General features: G+C 38.4%; 1 protein-coding gene and 1 long non-coding RNA gene across 15 annotated transcripts in view; one reads left to right on the top strand and one right to left on the bottom strand.

The window, feature by feature from the left end:
• The window catches only part of DNM3 (dynamin 3), a 559,650-nt gene that overhangs the window by 488,987 nt on the left and 50,451 nt on the right, over positions 1-20,212 (top strand). The window lies entirely within an intron of this gene.
• Positions 884-18,135, bottom strand: LOC123585106. Its single transcript, XR_006705912.1, has 4 exons — positions 17,710-18,135; positions 16,382-16,485; positions 11,687-11,852; positions 884-1,334 (listed from the first exon to the last, which is right to left on the bottom strand). It is a non-coding gene; the product is annotated as an uncharacterized LOC123585106 (long non-coding RNA).

Here is a 20,212-nt window from a genome sequence, read left to right as displayed (position 1 = left end):
GTCTGAAATTCCAAGTCTCCCAGAGACAAAAGTACTATTCACCTCTTCTTCCTTCTTATGGCTGAGATTCATTTGCATCCACTGATGTCCTTTAAAATATTACCCTCCTGGGACAGTCCGAACCCCCTGTAGAATACTTATAAACATTCAGTTGCTTCTGATCAGACGTATGTAGTTTGTAGTTTGAGTCCTCTGACTCATATTTTAAAATACCAGGAAAGAAAAATCACTGCCACAAATTTAGCAGATGTTTACCATCTAGATTCTCTTGGTTTCGGGGACTTCTTGCAGCAGTTTTAAAATTTTCTGTATCTACTTTATCCTTTAAAGGTCATAATTTCTGAAGCCTGGCTCTTATCTGGCCCTTTAGGATGATGAATATAGAATTTCTTGTGCCCAAAGAAAATGCAAAATAAGAACTAACAAGTTCCAAAAGTTAGCGACAGAGTAATTAATTGATGGCTTTCTCCAAATATCTGTTAAAATATTAATATAATAAATCATAGGATTTTTTTAAATAAAATTATTTAGCAACAAGAATTTAGCACTTTCAAAGCAGCCACATGGGCTGTTGCCCAGAACTCCCTTAAAGATTGCTTTGCTGAGGCTGTTCGACATCTGTCAGCGTTTTCAGCATAAACCATCGGCTCAAAAAAATTCTTCAGGCTGAAACTTGATATATCAGGTCTCAGCTCAGGAGTTTTTATGTGTATTCAGGAAAATAACTTCAGCTCTTTTTAGGTTAGAGCTATAGAAAAAAATGTAATATCAAGACACACAATTAGTTTAGACATAAGTAAAAAGAAAATGGACGTCTACCAACTAAAAATGAATGGAAAACATCCAAACCATTTGATAGTTGTGAAGTTTTCTTTACACCGTATTGCTGAAACAGGATGTCTTTATTGGAGCTATAGTGACCACATTCTTAGTAGGATAGTGTATGGAACTCTGCCCAACTTTAATTCCAGAGGTCAGAATGTGCCCACCTCTTGGCAGCTGAGGATGAATGGCTTAAGTGACAAATTCCAGTCGTTCAGCTTTCCAGATCATTGTACAGCCAGAGACTAACACAATAAACAGCATTTGCCAAAAGGCATCGTGATCCACTGGTGGGTTGTGGTTTTGCACAGCTTCGACATACATTATCTTGACGTCTAAAATTACTTCTCAGAGTACAGCTGTGTATGTGATACTGGACTTCATTCCACTGGATGATCCCATGTAGTCTAGTTACAAGAATGCACTTTTGAACCGAAAACTGTCACTACAAATCTCACTGAGAGTGCAAGAATTCATAAAGAGTCCCAGTTTACTGGTTTGTAAGGATTTGCCTGTGAAGGTACAGAGACAGTGTCTGAAAATTGTTATTGCATTCAAAATGAAAAAGTCATTTTAATGAGTGAACTACTGATTTTTTTATGTGAATGTTAATTGGAAATAGAAAGGCAGGGAATGAGCAGGCCGTTAGCATACCAGTCCTCTGTAGCAGTATCTCTGTTGTAGAACTTCTTTGAACCAAACATTTCCTAAATCACTATAGCATTCCTGAGGGTTACCTCAGGGAAGAAAAAAAACACCTCAAAAACATATAAACGATTAAAACTGAACTAAAATGGAACCATGTTTTACAAATGTATATCCATGTGGCCCCCCGACCTAGTCCCGGAGTCCTCTGTTCCAATAGGATTTTCTTCCCCATAGATGGGGAAATGCCCCAGTTTTTCTGATTGATCTGTGCTGATCACACTGAACTTAGAGCTTTGAAAACTGACTTTCTATTCTACCTCTTCAACTTCTATTGTATGGCCTTGGAAAAAATCATGCATCTGTTTTGATTCTTGGTTTCTGAAAAAGGAAATAAATCTAAGTAAGTCTGTCTATGTGAAAACTCAAAACCTTGGGGTGCCTGGGCGGCTCACTCGGTTAAGTGTCCAACTCTTGCTTTCAGCTCAGGTCATGATCTCAGGGTTGCAAGATTAAGCCTCACATCAGGCTTTGTGCTGAGTGTGGAGCCTGCTTAGGATTCTCTCTCTCCCTCTTCTCTCTCTCTCAAAAAAAAAAAAAAAACTCAAAACCAATTATATAAGTAAAACAATTTGAAAATTGTATACCTCTACTCTATACAAAGTATATATTCATATTCATAGGAATAGTACAAAGGATTGTTACTAGCATCAAATGAATCGTAGGGGTCTAAAGTACTTGGAACCCAAGTAAAATTTGGCAAAAAAAAAAAAAATGGTGGTTAGGATGTAAATTCCTCTGAGTATCAACCTCTGATTTCACTTATTCATGGTTTACAAAGTGTTTTGCAAGGCTCAGTAGCTATTCTGAATAGCTAATAATAGTGTCAGCACATCGTAGTACTTAATGTATAGTGTGTCGATGGGTGTGTGTGTGTCTGTCTGTGGGATATAAATGTTTTGCTATAGAATATTTTGAAGTAAAAGAAAAGACTTAGCACCAATCAGAGTTCTCAAATCTTTATAATTCTAAATTGTTCTAAGCTTAGGAAAGGATCTTTTTTACAGGCATGTGGACTTTGATTTCAGCAGTTTTTAGACTAGCTGTCTTGACTTCAAAACATCTAGAAATTTTGAGGACAGTGTGAGAAGTGCTCTTTTAAATTTCTAATTGAGTGCACAAGAAAGATGGGAAAACACTGTGGTGGCCAAAATAAAGAGGGAACAGGAAAGTAGAGGGTTAAGACTATGGTGAGGCCACAGCTGTCCTTGGGGTGTTTGCCATCACTGTACTCAAGAGCTTTTGGGTTTACACAGTCGTATGGGGATAGGGGAAAAGATGTCAGCCAGAACAAGTTGGAAAATTGAAACCAAGGCTTCTGCAGTAAGCAGGACCCTCCAAGATATACCCCTGCTAGAAGAATCTATCTGCCAGGAATGGAAGAAAACAAAGTTATTTATCTCACCCTAAATTCTGGGTAAACAAACATCTTTGAGAATCCATTGTTAGAGAATCCATATGATTTGGGGGTCAAGTTTGTACCACTTATGTGGTCAAGCAGAATGAAAACTGAGATATTAACGTAAAGTGGCCCTGGGTGGAAGCCATTCTGGGAGCCCACAGAAACATAAATACTCTCTGAAGGTACACAGCCTCACACCAGTCCTAATAGGATTCACACAAATAAAGCCCAGTTGAACCTAAATACACAATCCAGCATTTAAAAGTACTCGGAAGGAAGGAAGGAAGGAAGGAAGGAAGGAAGGAAGGAAGGATGAAGGGAAGAAAAGAAAAGAAAAAAGACAAGACAAAAGAGAAAAAGAAACCATCATGAGTGAGTCAAGAGAATAACAAACTGGAGTGCCTGGGTGGCCTAGTCGGTTAAGTGTTTGACTTCAGCTCAGGTAATAATCTCACGGTTCATGAGTTCAAGCCCCACATTGGGCTCTGTGCTAAAGCACAGAGCCTGCCTGAGATTCTCTCTCTCCCTCTCTCTCTCCCTCTCTCTCCCTCCCTCTCCCTCTCTCTCCCTCTCCCTCTCAGCCCCTCCTATGCTCTTTCTCAAAATAAATAAAGATAAACTTTAAAAAATCTTTTAAAATAAGAGAATAACAAACAATAGAGAAGAGTTTGGATTATGTTTAAATGTTTAAATAGAGCAAATCACAAACTTGAGAAAAGAACAACTTTTAAAAAAAAGCCTGGGTGGCTCAGTCGGTTAAGCATCCGATCTCGGCTCAGGTCATGATCTCGCAGTCCGGGAGTTTGAGCCCCGCATCAGGCTCTGTGCTAACAGCTCAGAGCCTGGAGCCTGTTTCAGATTCTGTGTCTCCCTCTCTCTATGACCCTCCCCTGTTCATGCTCTGTCTCTCTCTGTCTCAAAAATAAATAAAACGTTAAAAAAAATTTAAAAAAAGACAATGTATATTTTTTGAAGAACCAAATAGAACTTTTAGAAATGAAAAATGGTGATTGAAGTTAAAACTTCACAAATAGACTAAACAGCTCAAGAGAGACTAAGTGAAATAGATTGTATACAGTAGCATGCTGATAAATGTTTAATAATTATTTCTCCAGGGAAGTAGAAAAAAGTCCCTGTAATTTAACATTGCTAGTTTCTATTCTGTATCTACTCCTACAATGGCCAATTTAAATCACCAGTGTGATGACAGTGAATGCAGAATTGGGAATAGATGCTGTCAATTGGTTCCCATATGCTGGCACATGCTAGTTTCTGCACACGACTGGCTGCATAACTGAATAAATCACCCAGAATGCAGCATAGAGAGACAGAGAGATAGGAAAGATATGAGACATGAAAGATAGCATGAGAAAGTCTAACACATGTTTAATCATCATTCTAGAAGAGAATGGGAGAGTAACTAAAATTTTTCCAAAATTGATATAAGTCAAGAATTCTAAGATCTAGGAAAACCACAGATAACATACAGCTATATGTTGTAATGAAACTGCCAAACACCAAAGACAAAAAGACGATCTTAAAAGCATCCAGAGAAAAAGGAGAGATAAACTTCCAGGAAACAAAAATTAAGGCTTCTTAAGAGCAACAATGGAAACCAGAAATAATGGAATAATTTTCAAAGTATAGAGAGAAGAATATTGTTAACCTAGAATTGAATAACCCAATTAAAGCATTATTTTAAAGTGAGGGTATAATAAAGACATTTTAAACAACAAAACAGCATTTACCACCAACAGATGCACACAAAAAGAACTTCTTAAAGAAGTATTTTAGGAAGAAGGATAATGATCCATAAGAAATATGGACAAAATGGGGTGCCTGGGTGACTCAGTCAGTTAAGTGTCCAACTCTTGATTTCAGCTCAGATCATGATCTCACGATTCAAGGATTCGAGCCCTGCATTGGGTTCTGCACTGATGCTGTGGAACCTGTTTGGTATTCTCTCTCCCTCCCTTTCTCTACTTGGGATTCTCTCCTCTGTCTCTGCCCTTCCCCTACTCACTCGCTCACATATACTTTCTCTCTGTCAAAAATAACTAACTGTTAAAAAAAAAAAAGAAAATATGGACAAAGAAATGGATAAACATTTAGGTAAATCTAAGCCAACATGAAAACAACAATAATAATAATGTCTGGTAATTAAAAGCCATGTGAATAGTGAGTTTTATTTCCCCACAAAACTAAACAGTTTATTATGTACTTAATTATATTACCACTTAGTTTTAATTGTCTTTTGTTCACCTGTGCCTTGTAAAACAATCAGAAAAACAATGTTAAAGCACTTTAGTAAAAGATTTACTTGTTTTACTCCAAATTATACCGTGGTAAGCATAACAAAAGTTGGGGTGGGTTTTTAGTTTACAATGAAATATCCATAAGTATCTCTAAGAAGAAAACACACTCCTCTGTGCACGTCCTCTACTCTCACACAACTCTGCTGCACATCACTGCATCTGAAACTAGACGTGTGCATTTTCCACCCATTAAGCAATTCTGTGACACCAGATTGGTCCTACAATTTAACTCAATTCTGACACTACCTACCAGAAGATGGCACGTCAGACCTCACAGATTAAGGGTTCGGTTCCCTAAGAGTGCTCCACTGTCTCACCCAACTTCAGACACCAATCAAAAGTTCAGGTTGTCACCTGTGTTTCTGACCAACCTGCCAAATAATTCAGAAGTCCCTACAACCCCCTGTTATGGTTTGATAATTTGCTAGAGCAGCTCAGATAACTCAGAAAACAGTTTACTTACTAGATTAGTGGTTTACTATAAAAGGACTTAACTCAGGAGTAGCCAGATGGAAGACATGCACAGGGCAAGGTATGTGGGAGGACACCAAGTGTCCTTGCCCTCTCTGGGCATGTCCCTTTCCCAGTACCTGCACGTATTCACCAACCTGGAAAGTCTCCAAACCCCACCCCCTTTTTTTATGGAGGTTTCATTACAGAGGCACAATTGATTAAATCATTGGCCGTTGGCTATTGGCGATGAACACAATCTCCAGCAGCCCCCACTTCCCAGAGGTGAGGGGGATGAAGCTGAAAGTTCCAACCCTGTAATCAATCACGGTTGGTTCCACTGGTAACCAGCCCCCATCCTTAGGTGCTTTCCAAAAGCCTCCTCATTAATATAAATACAGGTGTGGTTGAAGGGGCTTGTTGTCAATACCAAAGGACACTTTTGTGTCTGACTCTCATCACTTAGAAAATTCTAAGGGTTTTGGGAGCTCTGTGCCAAGAACAAGACCAAGACCAAACGTATATTTTTTATTATAAATCACAATCTCACAATACTTCCGATTTCAAAAAATATATATCTTGTTGATCCTGAGCATTCAGTTATGTGAGTTCTATTATTTGCCAGGGATTTCCAATTTAGGGTGAAGTGGGAAAGACATATTTTATTGCAGTTTATAGTTGTGAAAATTTTATCCCCCAAAACACTGGAGGTTCAGAGCCTTTGTTTCTCCCAACCCACATGGTGGTGACTTTTTACCACTAGGAGACTTACGGACCACTCTGACTGACAAGCAAATGTAGAATTATTTTATACTATTAAAAAAAATTTTTTTTCAATGTTTGTTTATTTTTGAGAGAGAGGAGACAGAGCATGAGCGGAGAGGGGCAGAGAGAGAGAGGGAGACACAGAATCTGAAGCAGGCTCCAGACTCCAAACTGTAAGAATAGAGCCCAAAGTGGGGCTTGAACTCATGGACTGCGAGATCATGACCTGAGCTGAAATCGGACGCTTAACCGACTAAGCCACCCAGGCACCCCTATCCTATTTTCCCATTAAAGGAACTGACAGCTTCTTGGAGAAATTCAGGACTGGAGAAAGTACAAAAAGACTGCAGAATACCTTATGTTGTCAGAAAGTAAAGAAGTACTCAAAAAATGATGGGAACATATTTAAGGATACAGGAGACAACTTGAGGGAGGCTTCTAGTGACTAAATCTGGGACAATGTCGGCAACAAAAATTATGACCGTAATGGATTATAACCCATAGAATAAAATAAGAAACTATACTTCTGTAAATCAATAACTGAATAACTAAATGAAGAAGGGAAAGCTCTTCTTTACGTATAATTCCAAGTGATACTATTAGAAGAGAAGCTAGAAAATCCCCATTTGCAAAACACCGTAGTAGTAATTGTTTCTCTCAAGACTCATCAATGGATGCTAACATTAGTAGGTGAAAGTATGATGAGAAACAGGATAGTTACATACTCTCGAAGTAGCATGCAAATAATACTTCTTAATTCTAGAAAGGAAAAGAATAGAAATGTTACAATGGAGAAACCTGGTATACACCATCTTAACCATCACTAGCAACAGGACAGACTGATATCACGTGTCTCCTGATGTAATGCATTGAGAAGGACAACATCATTTATGTGGCTTTAGTAGGGAAAAAAATGCATAACCTAAGTTTAATTATGAGGAAACATCAGATAAACTCGAACTGAGAGACACCATAAAATAACTGGCCAATACTTTTCAAAATTTCCTGACTGACCATGATTGTGTGGTTTCAGACAATGTTAACGTTTAAGGAATCTGGGTCAAGAGTATACAGGAATTCTTTGTATTAGTTTTGCAACCTTTTTGTAAAACAAATTCCTTCAAGATGAAATTTATTTTAAAAAATCAAAGATAGGGTTGTGATAGTTTTCCTAGGCCTCTCCATCCTCCCTCATTCTCAGAAAGGCCATTTATTAGTTACCTCCTCTGTCCAGAGATATCAGTGTATGGCTTCAGTAGAAGAGGGCCAAGTGCAAGGCTTAAAAGGAAGGAAACAGTTGGAGTCTGAAGCACAAGGTCCCTACTGTGTTGAATCCGTGTAGTAGAGGCTATTAAAGTGCCTCCCTCCCACCCCCTCTCCCTCTACCTCCATACTCCACTCCCCAGACTGCTTTTAATCCTATTGGGAGGATATACAGGGAGAAAGGAAGAAAAAATAATGAATGGCTGTATTCCTTGGCACATGAAGAACAGTTTCCCTTTCGGGGTTTCAAGAATAAAAAATGAGAGGCTTTAAATCTTGCTAACTTGTGCAAGAATGCGTGTGTGTGTGTGTGTGTGTGTGTAGGTAAAATGTAAACTACCACTGTGGAAAGGATAATGCTGATTTTCAAAATCTACTCAAGCAAAGGAAAGCGTCATTCCAGAATAAGGTATGTTAGAGGCCAGTGGGAAAAAAAGACAGCAGATGATTTTGTTTAGCGTGGGGTGAATTAGGAAATACCCTTTTCATAGCTAACTCTGAAGAGATGAGCTGTTGTTGCCAAGATGTGTTTATCAAATGTCTAGGCTATCTCACAGGATGTGAGAGTTGGTTTAGCTGCGTAAAATAGTTCTGTATTTTTATTTTAGCCAAGGCTCTCAGTCAGCTCCCTCCCCACCAAAGTGAAAAGGCGCAGCAGCAGCGAGGAGGACAACAAAACCTGATTGAATGTTGGCAGGAAGCCTGTTGCAATCCAGCCTTGCTTTTTAAAAGGAATCTCTCTCAGTTTGATGCGTCTTGTCTCACCAGTGAGCTGCAGACTGCTTTTCTTAAGATAGATTGGAGTGAAAAAAAGAGTATTGCCATTGGTAATTCCTTCTACTTCAAAAAAACAAAAACAAAAAACAAAAACAGAAAATGAGTGGGCAGAACATCCATGCTGTTGTTGACTCCCTCCCGAGAGCAACAGACTATGGAAATGGTGCAAGGAAAAGCCACAGATAGAGCAGTAGGGTGTGAATTCAGACCACATGCCTCACTACTGATGCTGCTTTCTGGAGCGGTTTTGTTTTCGGTAAGCTGGCCTCCTTCCGGTTGATCCCTTGACATGCTGGGATTGCACCAGATCGCCCCTCTGTGACTCAGACAGGGAAGAGGGCATCACCGAATTTACATTAAAAATAAGATACGTGTCTGGACACCCCACCCCCCACCCCGACACACACTTCATCAGCATCAAGTTGTGCCGTTCCCTCTGTAAGTGATGGGCACTGCTGGCAGTCGGTGTTGTTTTTGGCTTGAGGCCTTACAGACCAGCCAGCCGTTGTGTAAGCACGGTCTGTCTGAATTGCTCTGGGGCTAACTGCCTTCTTAGAAGTTCTCTTGCTGCTCATTATTCTGCCGGCAAGACATTACTATTATTAATTTAAATTCCTCCATCTACGTTTTCTGAACTAGAAGATAATGATCTGTAGAGAATTCTAACTCTGTAAATCTTCAAGATTCTTTTGGTCTTCATTTCTATAATTTGGGATTGGGGTTTTAAACCAGGGTAGGACTTGTAAATTTGCTAAATTTAAACCAGAATTTGGGGGTGGGGTTAATAACTAAACTATTCTGCTAATGCTGTTTTTAAAACTTCTGGTGTGTGTGCCTTTTTATTTTTTGCTCATCATATGGTCTATTCAGAAAATTTAAAAAAAAAAAAAAAAGTAGCTCTTGGCAGAAGGTCAAAACCAGCATTGCAGGGAAGGTATTTAAAAGTCTTTTAAGTGTGGCTATTTGTATAAGCAATAACTGAACATTTCTTATGACTAGGGAGGACTATTTTCACAGTCTTTCATGGAAATATTTCTAGATGATTTCTGTGGCTCTTTTCCTTGAGCTCATTTATTTGCTTTTGCTTCAGAACAGAGCATTTTAATGAGCAGTTTTATGAGCCTAACCTGCGTTCTGCAAGCTTTACATGACTGGATTCCTGTTACACATAACCTTTGCCCTATTTTCCATTAAAACACAAAACTTTCCTTTAATCAACTTCGTACGAAGACCTTGGAGGAAAAAATGCAACAGATAGTTTGGTTTACTATTCGGCCCACTAAAATTAATATGTTTTTTAAATACTTATTGTTTCCTTATAGTTCCAAAAATTACACATATTAATATTTTAACCACAAATTTCTTTATTTTCTAAGGTGCTTATTTCCTAAGCATCTTAGGTAAATAACTCAGTTAGCTGTCTTTAAAATCCGTTGAGGCAAGTGCAAAGACAAGATGAGCCCCAAATCATTCTGGAAATAAGAATTTTTAAGAAATGCATAGTTTTCTCAGTCCTACATATAACTGCCAGTGTCGGGAGCTTCCTTCTCATGGCAAAGCTGAACGACCATCTGATGAGTGCCGGTTCCTTCTCTTTGTGTTTTAACTCAAATGTAGAACAACTATTTTCCATTTTATACGTCATATCCTAGATCCGTTTGTATGGAACAGTTTTCTTTTCTCTAACCAGAAAAATCCACAGTTGTTGAATTTTTCTTTCTTTTCCAGTGATTTAATCAGTATTATTGATATCTGCTAAACATTCAAGTTCTCTCTTTCATTTGAGCAGTGGTGCCCCAAACAGGATGCAGAGCCCCTGGAAGGGTCTAGGGGGTTCTGAGAACAATGGAGCCATTGTTGTGTGGCACACTCAGCTCCCCTCTTGGTCACGCATTCCAGCCATGTTTGTCTTTTAAAACTATACTTCGGATTTAAGGTAGTCTGTGGTTCCTTATAACACCTAGCTCTTTTTCTGCCCTGCTTACTTCAGCCAATCTGTCCTCATCTTATAATCCTGTTTACTTTTTCTTTTTAGGACAAGGAGGGCACTCTTTAAAACACAGTGAAGTAAGTTTAGGGAAAATGAAAGGAAATCTACTTCACACAGCAGGTTATAAACTTATGGAGCTCTTTGGTCCCAAAAGGTGGTGCTGGCAGGAAATGTAAATGAATTCAAAAACCTCTTAGCCAAATTTATGAATGAGAGCCATAAATGGCTACTAAGAAAACCAGGGCTAAGCCTGATTTTTACAGTTGGAGTCAGAGAGGTGCTCCAAGGCCTCCCACAGGAGGTCTCTTGTGATCAGCTGAAATGACTGACCTTGGGTCTGGCCAAGATGAGATTTCCTGAGCATCCTGTGTCCTCTCGGCGCTTGTCTCTCCTCTGTCGCACTTGGCCTCAGAAAGACCCCGCAAGTCTGTTGTGGGTAGGCAACTTTCTTTTTGAAATAACTTTTTTTTTTTGTAAAGTTTCTTTTACCGTTCAACCATCTGCCTACCACAGTGCCAATTATGACTGTCAGGGAATAATGACGTCTGTCCAGTGGAAACTAGCTGAGATCACATTTGGATCCTAAAACATAGATACTTTCTTTTATGTAAAGTCAGATCCTTCTTTTTCCTGGGAATTTTCAGACCTGAGACCATAAATAGCATTTTTACTTCATCCTGTACTCTATCCTCAGTAGAACCTTCAGTCCCCTAACCCCTTCTGCTTTTCCCCATCTGTATCTCCTTACTGCAGGGTTGCTCACCTGGGGACACTTTTAAAAACACAGATGCTCCAGGCCTCAGCCCAGATCAATTAAATCACAGTCTCTGTGGGCCGGGCCCAGGCATCAGTATCCTTCAAAATCATACCAGGCTATTCTTGGCAACCGAACTGAGAACCTGGCCTGACAGCTTGTGTTAGTTTCTTTCCTCAACCTGAACACCGGCTCATCATCTCAGTGTCCTCTGAGGCATCATTGTGCCACACCCCCACTCTCCCATGTTAAATGTTTGTTACTGAATATAGTAACGCTCACTGCACCAGGCATTGTGGACTGGTCTTTATGCTGTCTTCTTTCTCTGTCCTTCCAACTATGAACTCCTAAAAGAAAATTTGCTGCAAAAACCTGGTCCTTGCAAATTTATGGTACCCAACATTTAAAGGAACTTTTCCTCCTCTTACCTCTTTTTGACTCACCTGGCACCTGCTCCAAATCCGATCTTCCCTTCACATCCATCCCTCACTTTCCTTCTAGGCAGGCATGTCGCCTCTTTCTTTGGGAGAGCACTGAGGTGAACCGGATGAAGCTGCCAATACCCTTATCTTCATTCCTCCCCATTCTCTTCTTGGCCTTCCCTTAAGCCTTCAAGAAGAAAGATGCCGCTTTCATTTATCGAGCACCGTAGAATAGTACCTGCAGTGCATTAAAATACAGTGGAAAAAGCCTAGTAGAAAGCAATCAATAATATTCATGGGGGAAAAATGTAAATTTTTGAGAAAAACATTTAAATAAGCTTTGAATATGTAGGAAGGAGAGATCAATTTTAATTAATTTCTCTAGGGAAGGTTATATCACACAGGCGGTGACATATAGACCAGACCGTGAATAATAGAAAGATTTTAGCAGTCAGATTTTTAGGCAAAAGGGCATTCACATTCAAGGGCAGCATGGCCAAAGGTGCCAGGTTGTGGTGTGCGTGGTTTGATCTGGAAATAGTGAATGGCTAGATATAGCTGGAATATGATATAGAAGGAAGATCTTTCTAAATATTCCTCCTTTACCAATACACTAAATCTCATTTGCTTTTGACACCATCTAAAATCTCATGTATACAACTGCCTTCTCTGGTATCTTTCACCTTTTGTCTACTGGCTCCCTTTTTTAACTTCATGTTAAACACATGTCTTTCCTCCCCTATAAGAAACATTTTGTGACCGGGTACCTGGATATATACATGCCATTTCTACCGTAGACCGTAATTGGCCTCCCTGCTTCCTGTCCTTCCCTCCTTACATAAATGTAGCCTGAAAACGGCCGCCATAGTAATCTTCCTAAAACACCATTTGATCATACCCTTTCTGGTGACATTGCATGCCCACCATGTCGCATCTCCTCTCTTTGGCCTAACTTGAACTCTCCACAACTCTCCACTCATTTCACAATTCAAATATGTCTCCTTCCACTCAACATGCTTTTACCATGCACTCCCAAATATTTCCCCAAATATATCAAGCTAATGTCTACCTCCATTCCTTTTGTTCCCCTTGCCTGCATGTCTTCTGGATGTCTGCATGTCCCAATACAACCAGGCCAAGTCTCACATGCTTTCTCTCTGTCTGGCTCCTGAAAACTCTAGAATAATCACTCTTTTCTTGGAAAACTGATTACACTAAGAGGCTTTATCATAGCACTTAGCATTTATTGCACACTGTGATTAGGACACCTTGTGTCCTGCCTGTTAATCTGCTCCTCCCCAAATAGATGGTAAACTTCTTAAGAGAACAAATTGTGTTGTGTTCCTCCCTTTAACTTCTCAGGGCACCTAGTACATTTCTCATCCTATGTTGTATGCTTAATATATAGCATAGATTAAGTGTAACAATTATCTATTTAATAAACCAGTTTAGACCAAGATAAATACTCTACAAAGAGGACAACAGGAAATAGTGTTTATGCTGTGTATAAGGGGCTCATTTTCTACTCTACAATATTAGTATCTAGTCTGCGTATCAATTTTGATGTAGTTGCCTCTCCCTAACTCAAAAAGAGTCACTTAAAAAGTAATAATTGAGTAGGGGTGCCTGAGTGGCTCAGTCAGTTAAGTGTCCGACTTCAGCTCAGGTCATCATCTCATGGCTCGTGAGTTCAAGCCCTGCATCAGGCTCTATGCTGACAGCTCAGAGCCTGGAGCCTGTTTCTGATTCTGTGTCTCCCTCTCTCTCTCTCCCCTCCCCCCACTCACACTCTGTCTCTCTCAAAAATAAATAAACATTAAAAAAACTTTTTAAAAAAGTAATAATTGAGTCTAGAGATCGAAGTACCACATTATAGGAAACACAGGCAGTAGAAGAACCCATGAAATGATACCCAGGTGGATTAAATATGTCAAATCCAAACCGGAAAGTTGGGTGGAATCTACAGGACAAATGACCTACTCCCACTCCTCCCACCTTTTTGAACAAAAACAATAGATTTCAAGGCAAAAAGAAAGAGAATGAGAGGAGAAGCCTATAGATTAAAATAAACCTAAGAAATGTATCTACCCCTCATAGTATATGGACTTATTTGGATTCCAGTTCCAACACATAAACTTTAAATCAGTTTTTTCAAAGACAGTTGGGGAAGTATACTGTGAACACTGGCCCTTGAACAAAGTGGGGTTTAGGGGAACCATGCACCCTGTGCAGTATAACTCTCGACTCCTTAGAAACTTAACTACTAATAACCTGTTGAGTAGAAGCCTTACCATTAGTATAAACCATCAATTAACACATATTTTGTATGTTCTGTGTATTATATACTTTATTCTTACAACAAAGTAAGGTAGAGAAAAGAAAATATTTATTTTTTTTTTTAAAGTTTATTTATTTTTGAGACAGAGAGAGACAGAGCATGAACGGGGGAGGGTCAGAGAGAGAGGGAGACACAGAATGTGAAACAGGCTCCAGGCTCTGAGCAGTCAGCACAGAGCCCAACGTGGGGCTCAAACTCACGGACCACGAGATCGTGACCTGAGCCGAAGTCGGACGCTTAACCGACTGAGCCACCCAGGCGCCCCAAGAAAATATTATTTATAAGGAAGAGAAAATACATTTACAGTATTCTATACTGTGTTTATAAAAAAAATGTGTATAAATGGACCCACATGGTTCAAACCAGTGTTGTTCAAGGGTCAACTATGTTCGTAAAGTTAAGAAATGATTAATATTTTTCGGTGTGATAATAGTAGTGGTTATGTTTTCTAAGGGTCCGTTTCTTTTAGGAATGCGTACTGAAATATTTACAGATAAAATGACACGATGTTGGAGTTTACTTCAGAGTAGTTGGGGAATATAGAGGGAGCAAGGACAGCCATGTGGCGCATTGTTGAAGCTGAGTAATGAGCACCTAGAGGTTAATTTCTGTTATTCTCTTTACTCTCTCTACTTTTACATATATTTAAATTTTCCCAAATGAAAGGCTTAAAAAGTAGTCACTGATGTTAAATGATTCTTGTTAAATATTTTTTGTGTGGCAATGGTATTAAGGTTGTTTTTTGAAAAGGAGTCCTTATCTTTTAGAAATACCAACAGAAGGCCTGCCCGGGTGGTTCAGTCAGTTAAGCATCCAACTTTGGCTCAGGTCATGATCTCATGGTTCATGAGTTCAAGCCCGTGTCGGGCTCTATGCTGACAGCTCAGAACCTGGAGCCTGCTTCGGATTCTGTGTCTCCTTCTCTCTCTGCTCCTCCCCCACTCATGCTCTGTCTCTCTCTCTGCCTCTCAATAATAAATAAACATTTAAAAAATTTTTTAATTGTTTTAATAAAAATGAATTTTAAAAATACTAACTGAAATATCAATGTGTGAAATGATAGAAATATATTTATAAGTCACTATGGTTTTTAAAAAATATAGTAAAAAACACAAAATGTTTACATTGTCATTGAAAAAAATTTCTTTTTTATTTATTTTAATTTTTTAATGTTTATTTATTTTTGAGAGAGAGAGACAGAGCATGAGTGGAGGAGGAGCAGAGAGAGAGGGAGACACAGAATCCGAAGCAGGCTCCAGGCTCTGAACTGTCAGTACAGAGCCTGACGAGGGGCTTGAACCCATGAACTGTGAGATCATGACCTGAGTCAAAGTCAGATGCTTAACCGATTGAGCCACCCAGGCGCCCCTTGAAAAGATGTCTTATCCCCAGGAACACATCCCTAAACCCCAAAAGTCAAGAAACAATAGTCCTATAGGTTATATAAGGCCTGTCCTGTTTTTACCTAAAGATTACCCATTTCCAAATAAAACTATGAGTTATGCATCCTGTAGATGAGTACATACAGAAGAGTAAAAACAACCAAACACTGGGCTGTGAGTACTCATAGTCCTTAAAGGTACAGGATTTGTCACAAGAGTAGTGGCTTTCAAAACCATTTGTTTTTTTTCCAGTTAACAGCAGCCCTCAATGGCTGTGCATTGAGACATGCGTAAACAGTCCTACGGTTTTTAAAACCTTCAAGCTTTCCCCAATACCAGTTCATCCTTAGCCCTCTGACAAACTTTTCAATGAACCATGCATTATTAGCAAACTTATCTGATTTGGGGAAGAAGAAGATCTTGTCTCTGTGATTAAGATACTCATGAGCAACAAAATGATCATTAAGCTAATATCAGATCCCAGCTGAAGGTCTGGAAAATCTGTAAGTTAGAAGAATCGTTTGTGCAGGGAGAAGAATGACGTGTGCTACCAACACCATCATCATTTCAGGTGGATTCCTGTAGAGCATATAACTCTATCTTCTTGTCATCCTAAAGTCATAAATGTTCACTGAAGTTTGTCCTTATACTGACAATATCTCAGTCAAAATTAAAATTCGCTGTACAACCTATTAATGAGATCATTTTATGGTCTCTCAATATCTCATTTGATGCCAAGACCAAAGGAAAATACAAATCTGAACACTTACCTAGGAAACATAGGATTTATCAGGTAGCCATTCTGAGAATATGAATCTAATGTAAACATTTTTATCAGAATGAATCAGCAATATTGTTTTAGCAGTGGAATTGGAACTTAAGAATAAGATTAAGTGATCATTCATAAAGTTTTTAAAAATAAACATGTATTTTTTTAGAACTTAAAAAACCATTTTATATAAAAGATATAATATCATGTTGCTACTCCGTACTTACACTGTCCAGGGCAATAGCCACTAGCTGCAGATGGTTACTAAACCCTTGAAGCATGGATGGTCCATGTTGAGATATGCTTTAAGTACCTATTTGATTTCAATACTCTGTACCAAAAAAAAAAAAAAAAAGGATGTATCACATCAGTGACTTTTATATTAATTATATATTGCATTTGTGTGCTAGAGCTGCTGTAACAAAATACCACAAAGTGGCTTCAACAACAGAAATTTATTTTCTCACAATTCTGGAAGCTAGAAACCTGAGATCAAAGCAAAATGTCAGCAGGGATGGTTTCATCTGAGGCCTCCATCCTTGGTTTGTAGATGGCTAACTTCTTTCTGTGTCATCACATGGCCTTCCCTCTGTGTACGCCTGTGTCCAAATAAGGACACCAGTCATAGTGGATTATGGCCTACCCTACTGGTCTCATTTTAATTTAATTACCTCTTAAAAGATCATATTTCATAATATAGTCCCATTCTGAGGGACTCGGAGTTAGGATTCCAACAAATTTGGGGTGGATACAACTCAGCCCTTAAATATGTCAAAAAGGGGCACCTGGGTGTCTCCGTTGGTTAAGTGTCCAACGTCAGCTCAGATCATGATCTTGCGGTTTGTGAGTTTGAGCCCCACGTCAAGCTCCGTGCTGACAGCTTGGAACCTGGAACCTGCTTCAGATTCTGTGTCTCCCTCTCTCTCTGCCCCTTCCCCTGCTCGTGCTTTGTCTATGTGTTTCTGTCTCTCAAAAGTAAGTGAATATTTAAAAAAATAAACATTATAAAAATGCATTTCACTTGCTTGTTTTACTTTTTTTTTTAACACAGCTACAGAAATGTGACTTGCGCTTTATTTCTACTGGACAGTGCTGTATTTGATCTCTTTGGGATGTTAAAACACTATCATTACCTGTTGGAGTAAGAAAAAGTTCTAATTTTTAAAAATGTTTCACTTTCTCTTTAATTTCACTTTTAGTACTCAGTTTCACTGAGAAATTGTTAATGAGCAAAAGCAGTGAGGTAGTGTATAAAGAGCAGGAAATGTACACAGGGGACATTTCAGTCTTACTATCTGTTTCAGTCTTACTATCTTTATTATCTTTAGGCACATCCTTTCCCCTCTCTGTATTTTCATTACTTCTTCCTAAAGAAAAATAATAGTAATGGCTGACATTTATTGAGTGTTTATTATGTGCCAGGCACTCTTCTGAATTTCTACACTGGAAATTTATTTAATCCACTCAATACTCCTTGAGAGGAAATAATTATAATAGGTACAATTATTACTCTATCTGACAGAAAACTGAAGTACACAGAGATTAATCAACCTACCCAAGTTCCCAGGGTTGACAAGTGATGGAACCGAGTGGTCTCTGTCACATCCTTTATTCCCTCATATGCTTCTATTTCTGTAAGATTCTTTTGAGGACCAGTTGAGATGGTGTGTGCGAGCACATTTAAAAATTATTGGCCATTAATTGTTTGGCCTTTTCATAGAAATATTACAGAAAAAGCTATTGTTTTTCTCTTTTGACTAGCAGATCTACTTATCTTCTTTGACTGCCTGATAATTTTAGAGCTAAAAGAAGTGACTGTGTCTGTGTTTTTGACACATTATTGAATCACAGAATCTTTGGAAGGATTCTCAGAAGTCATCCATTCTAGCTCACCTTGCTCATTGTAGCTCTGGTTTTTTCTAGCATGCCCAGAAGAGTTTGCTTGAATTCTTGTAGTTAATAGGTGCTCCCCAGTCACATGACATTTCTGAATGGCTCTGACTGCTTATATTAAGCTTACGTGCACCTTTCTTTCCTTATGGTCACAGAATGTTGGAGCTGAAAGGGCTTCCAGAGAGGAAGTCAGTGATTCTCATACTCAGGTAGGCAGTGAAGGACCTGGCGCATTTAGTCTAATAAGCCGACAAATATTTATTGGTAAGATTGTAGCCCAGTTTCTCTCTCTGTTTTAGAAAACACTCTCAAAGAAAGAGTTTGCAGGGCAATTTTTGAATTTTTAAAAAAATTTTTATGTTTATTGATTGTGTGAGAGAGAGAGAGAGAGAGAGAGAGCGAGAGAGCGAGCACGAGCAGGGGTGGGGCAGAGAGAAGGGGAGAGAGAGAAAGAATCCCAAGCAGGTCTCACACTGCCAGCACAGAGTCCAATGTGGGGCTCAATCTCATGAACCGTGAGATCATGACCTGAGCCAAAATCAAGAGTCAGACATTCAACCAACTGAGCCACCCAGGCACCCCTGCATTTTTTTTTAACCAAGCTCGTATTTATGAATTTTGTAACCTCATGTAAGTCATTTATGTCATTTACATCAATTATCTCAAGTTACACATTTAATTTCTGTTGAGCACTTAACTGTATGTCAGGCACCATGCTTAAGTACCTTTTCTATGTTACCTTATTTGGTCTCTACACCTGCTCTGCCCTATAAAATGTGTTTGATGCTAATATTACCCCCTCTCATGGAACAGAAATCAAGGCCTAGAGAGGATGACTAACTTCTTAACTTTAATTTTACCGAAGTCACAAAGCTAATTAGTGACAAAATCAAGATATGAATATAGGGCATCTGATTCCATAGTTCATAGTCTTAATTGCAATTCTAAATCATTGCTCAAACGGAAGTGGTTTGGAAACTTGGGGTAATCTACGAGAGTCAGGTACATTTTTTTAAACTTGTATTTGAGAAATGCTACAAACGTGTGTTTGATCCAGATATTTTTCTTGTGGTTCCTTTGATTTGGGAGTTCTATAGACTTGGTGGAATGTGTTACTTACAGTCATATGGAAACTATGGTTAAATCAGAAAAAAGTTTTGTTGAAATGGCAGGAATTATTATTCAGAATTATTTCATTTATTTTAATGCCCTTTAAATCTTAATCACACATATCATCTTGATGTTGTGTAAAGCTATCTTTAGATGCTACCTTAAGCCATGTGCATTCAGTTTTTAGCTCTCCAAAAATTGGTATCATGCCTTTTCCATTTTATACATATTCCCAGATATTTTATAAGCAATTGTGGAATATTGCTAGAAATTGTATTGAATCAGATGGATAATGTTGCCACATCTCTTTTTGATGCCTTTGGCCACCAGTGTAGTATGAAATATCATGATGATAATTTCAAAGAGGTTTTACTCTTTAATTCAGAAATCATTATACCTATTTTAATTTGAAAGAATTTCTGTGGATTGAGTAGACATAAACAATTGCCAGGGGCAATATTATAGTCCTCACTAATAATAACATTTCTAGGAATTTTGAAGCCATGGTTAGGAAAAAAGAAATTTGGGGGAAATTGTGAATACATGCAGTAATATGTTTTCTTAACAATATTTACGTATTCAATCTAAAGTTACCTTGTTATTCTATACAGGAACATCTTGATCTCGTCATAAAAAGCATTATTTGAAATTATAATCTCATCAGTGTTTAGTAGTGGTTATAGTCTGATTTCTGCATCTAAACTACTTTAAAAACAGTCTAGAGGAAGAAAGTTTTTAAGAAACCACGTCAACTTTTTCTCTTATACCTCGAGTCATATTTACAAATTTTATTAACACAGCCCTCAGTACAGTCTTATGTATATAAATTTTAAAATACTACAGATTTTCTTCTAATAATAATTGCACCTACCAAGGTTACCTTAGAGTACTTTTGATTTTTATTATAAATGCTGCCATAAGTTGCTGGTCTTTAAGCAATCTTGCCTTTGTTAATTTTTACCATGTTGTGAGAAGTGGGCATAATTTGAAGCAATATATATTTGTTTTCTATATATTACATCCTCCATATTGTTAAACAGGCAATACACACACAC

Source organism: Leopardus geoffroyi, chromosome C3 (assembly GCF_018350155.1).
Source record: "Leopardus geoffroyi isolate Oge1 chromosome C3, O.geoffroyi_Oge1_pat1.0, whole genome shotgun sequence".
Taxonomy (NCBI): domain Eukaryota; kingdom Metazoa; phylum Chordata; class Mammalia; order Carnivora; family Felidae; genus Leopardus; species Leopardus geoffroyi.
This window is presented reverse-complemented; position numbering and strand designations above follow the sequence as displayed.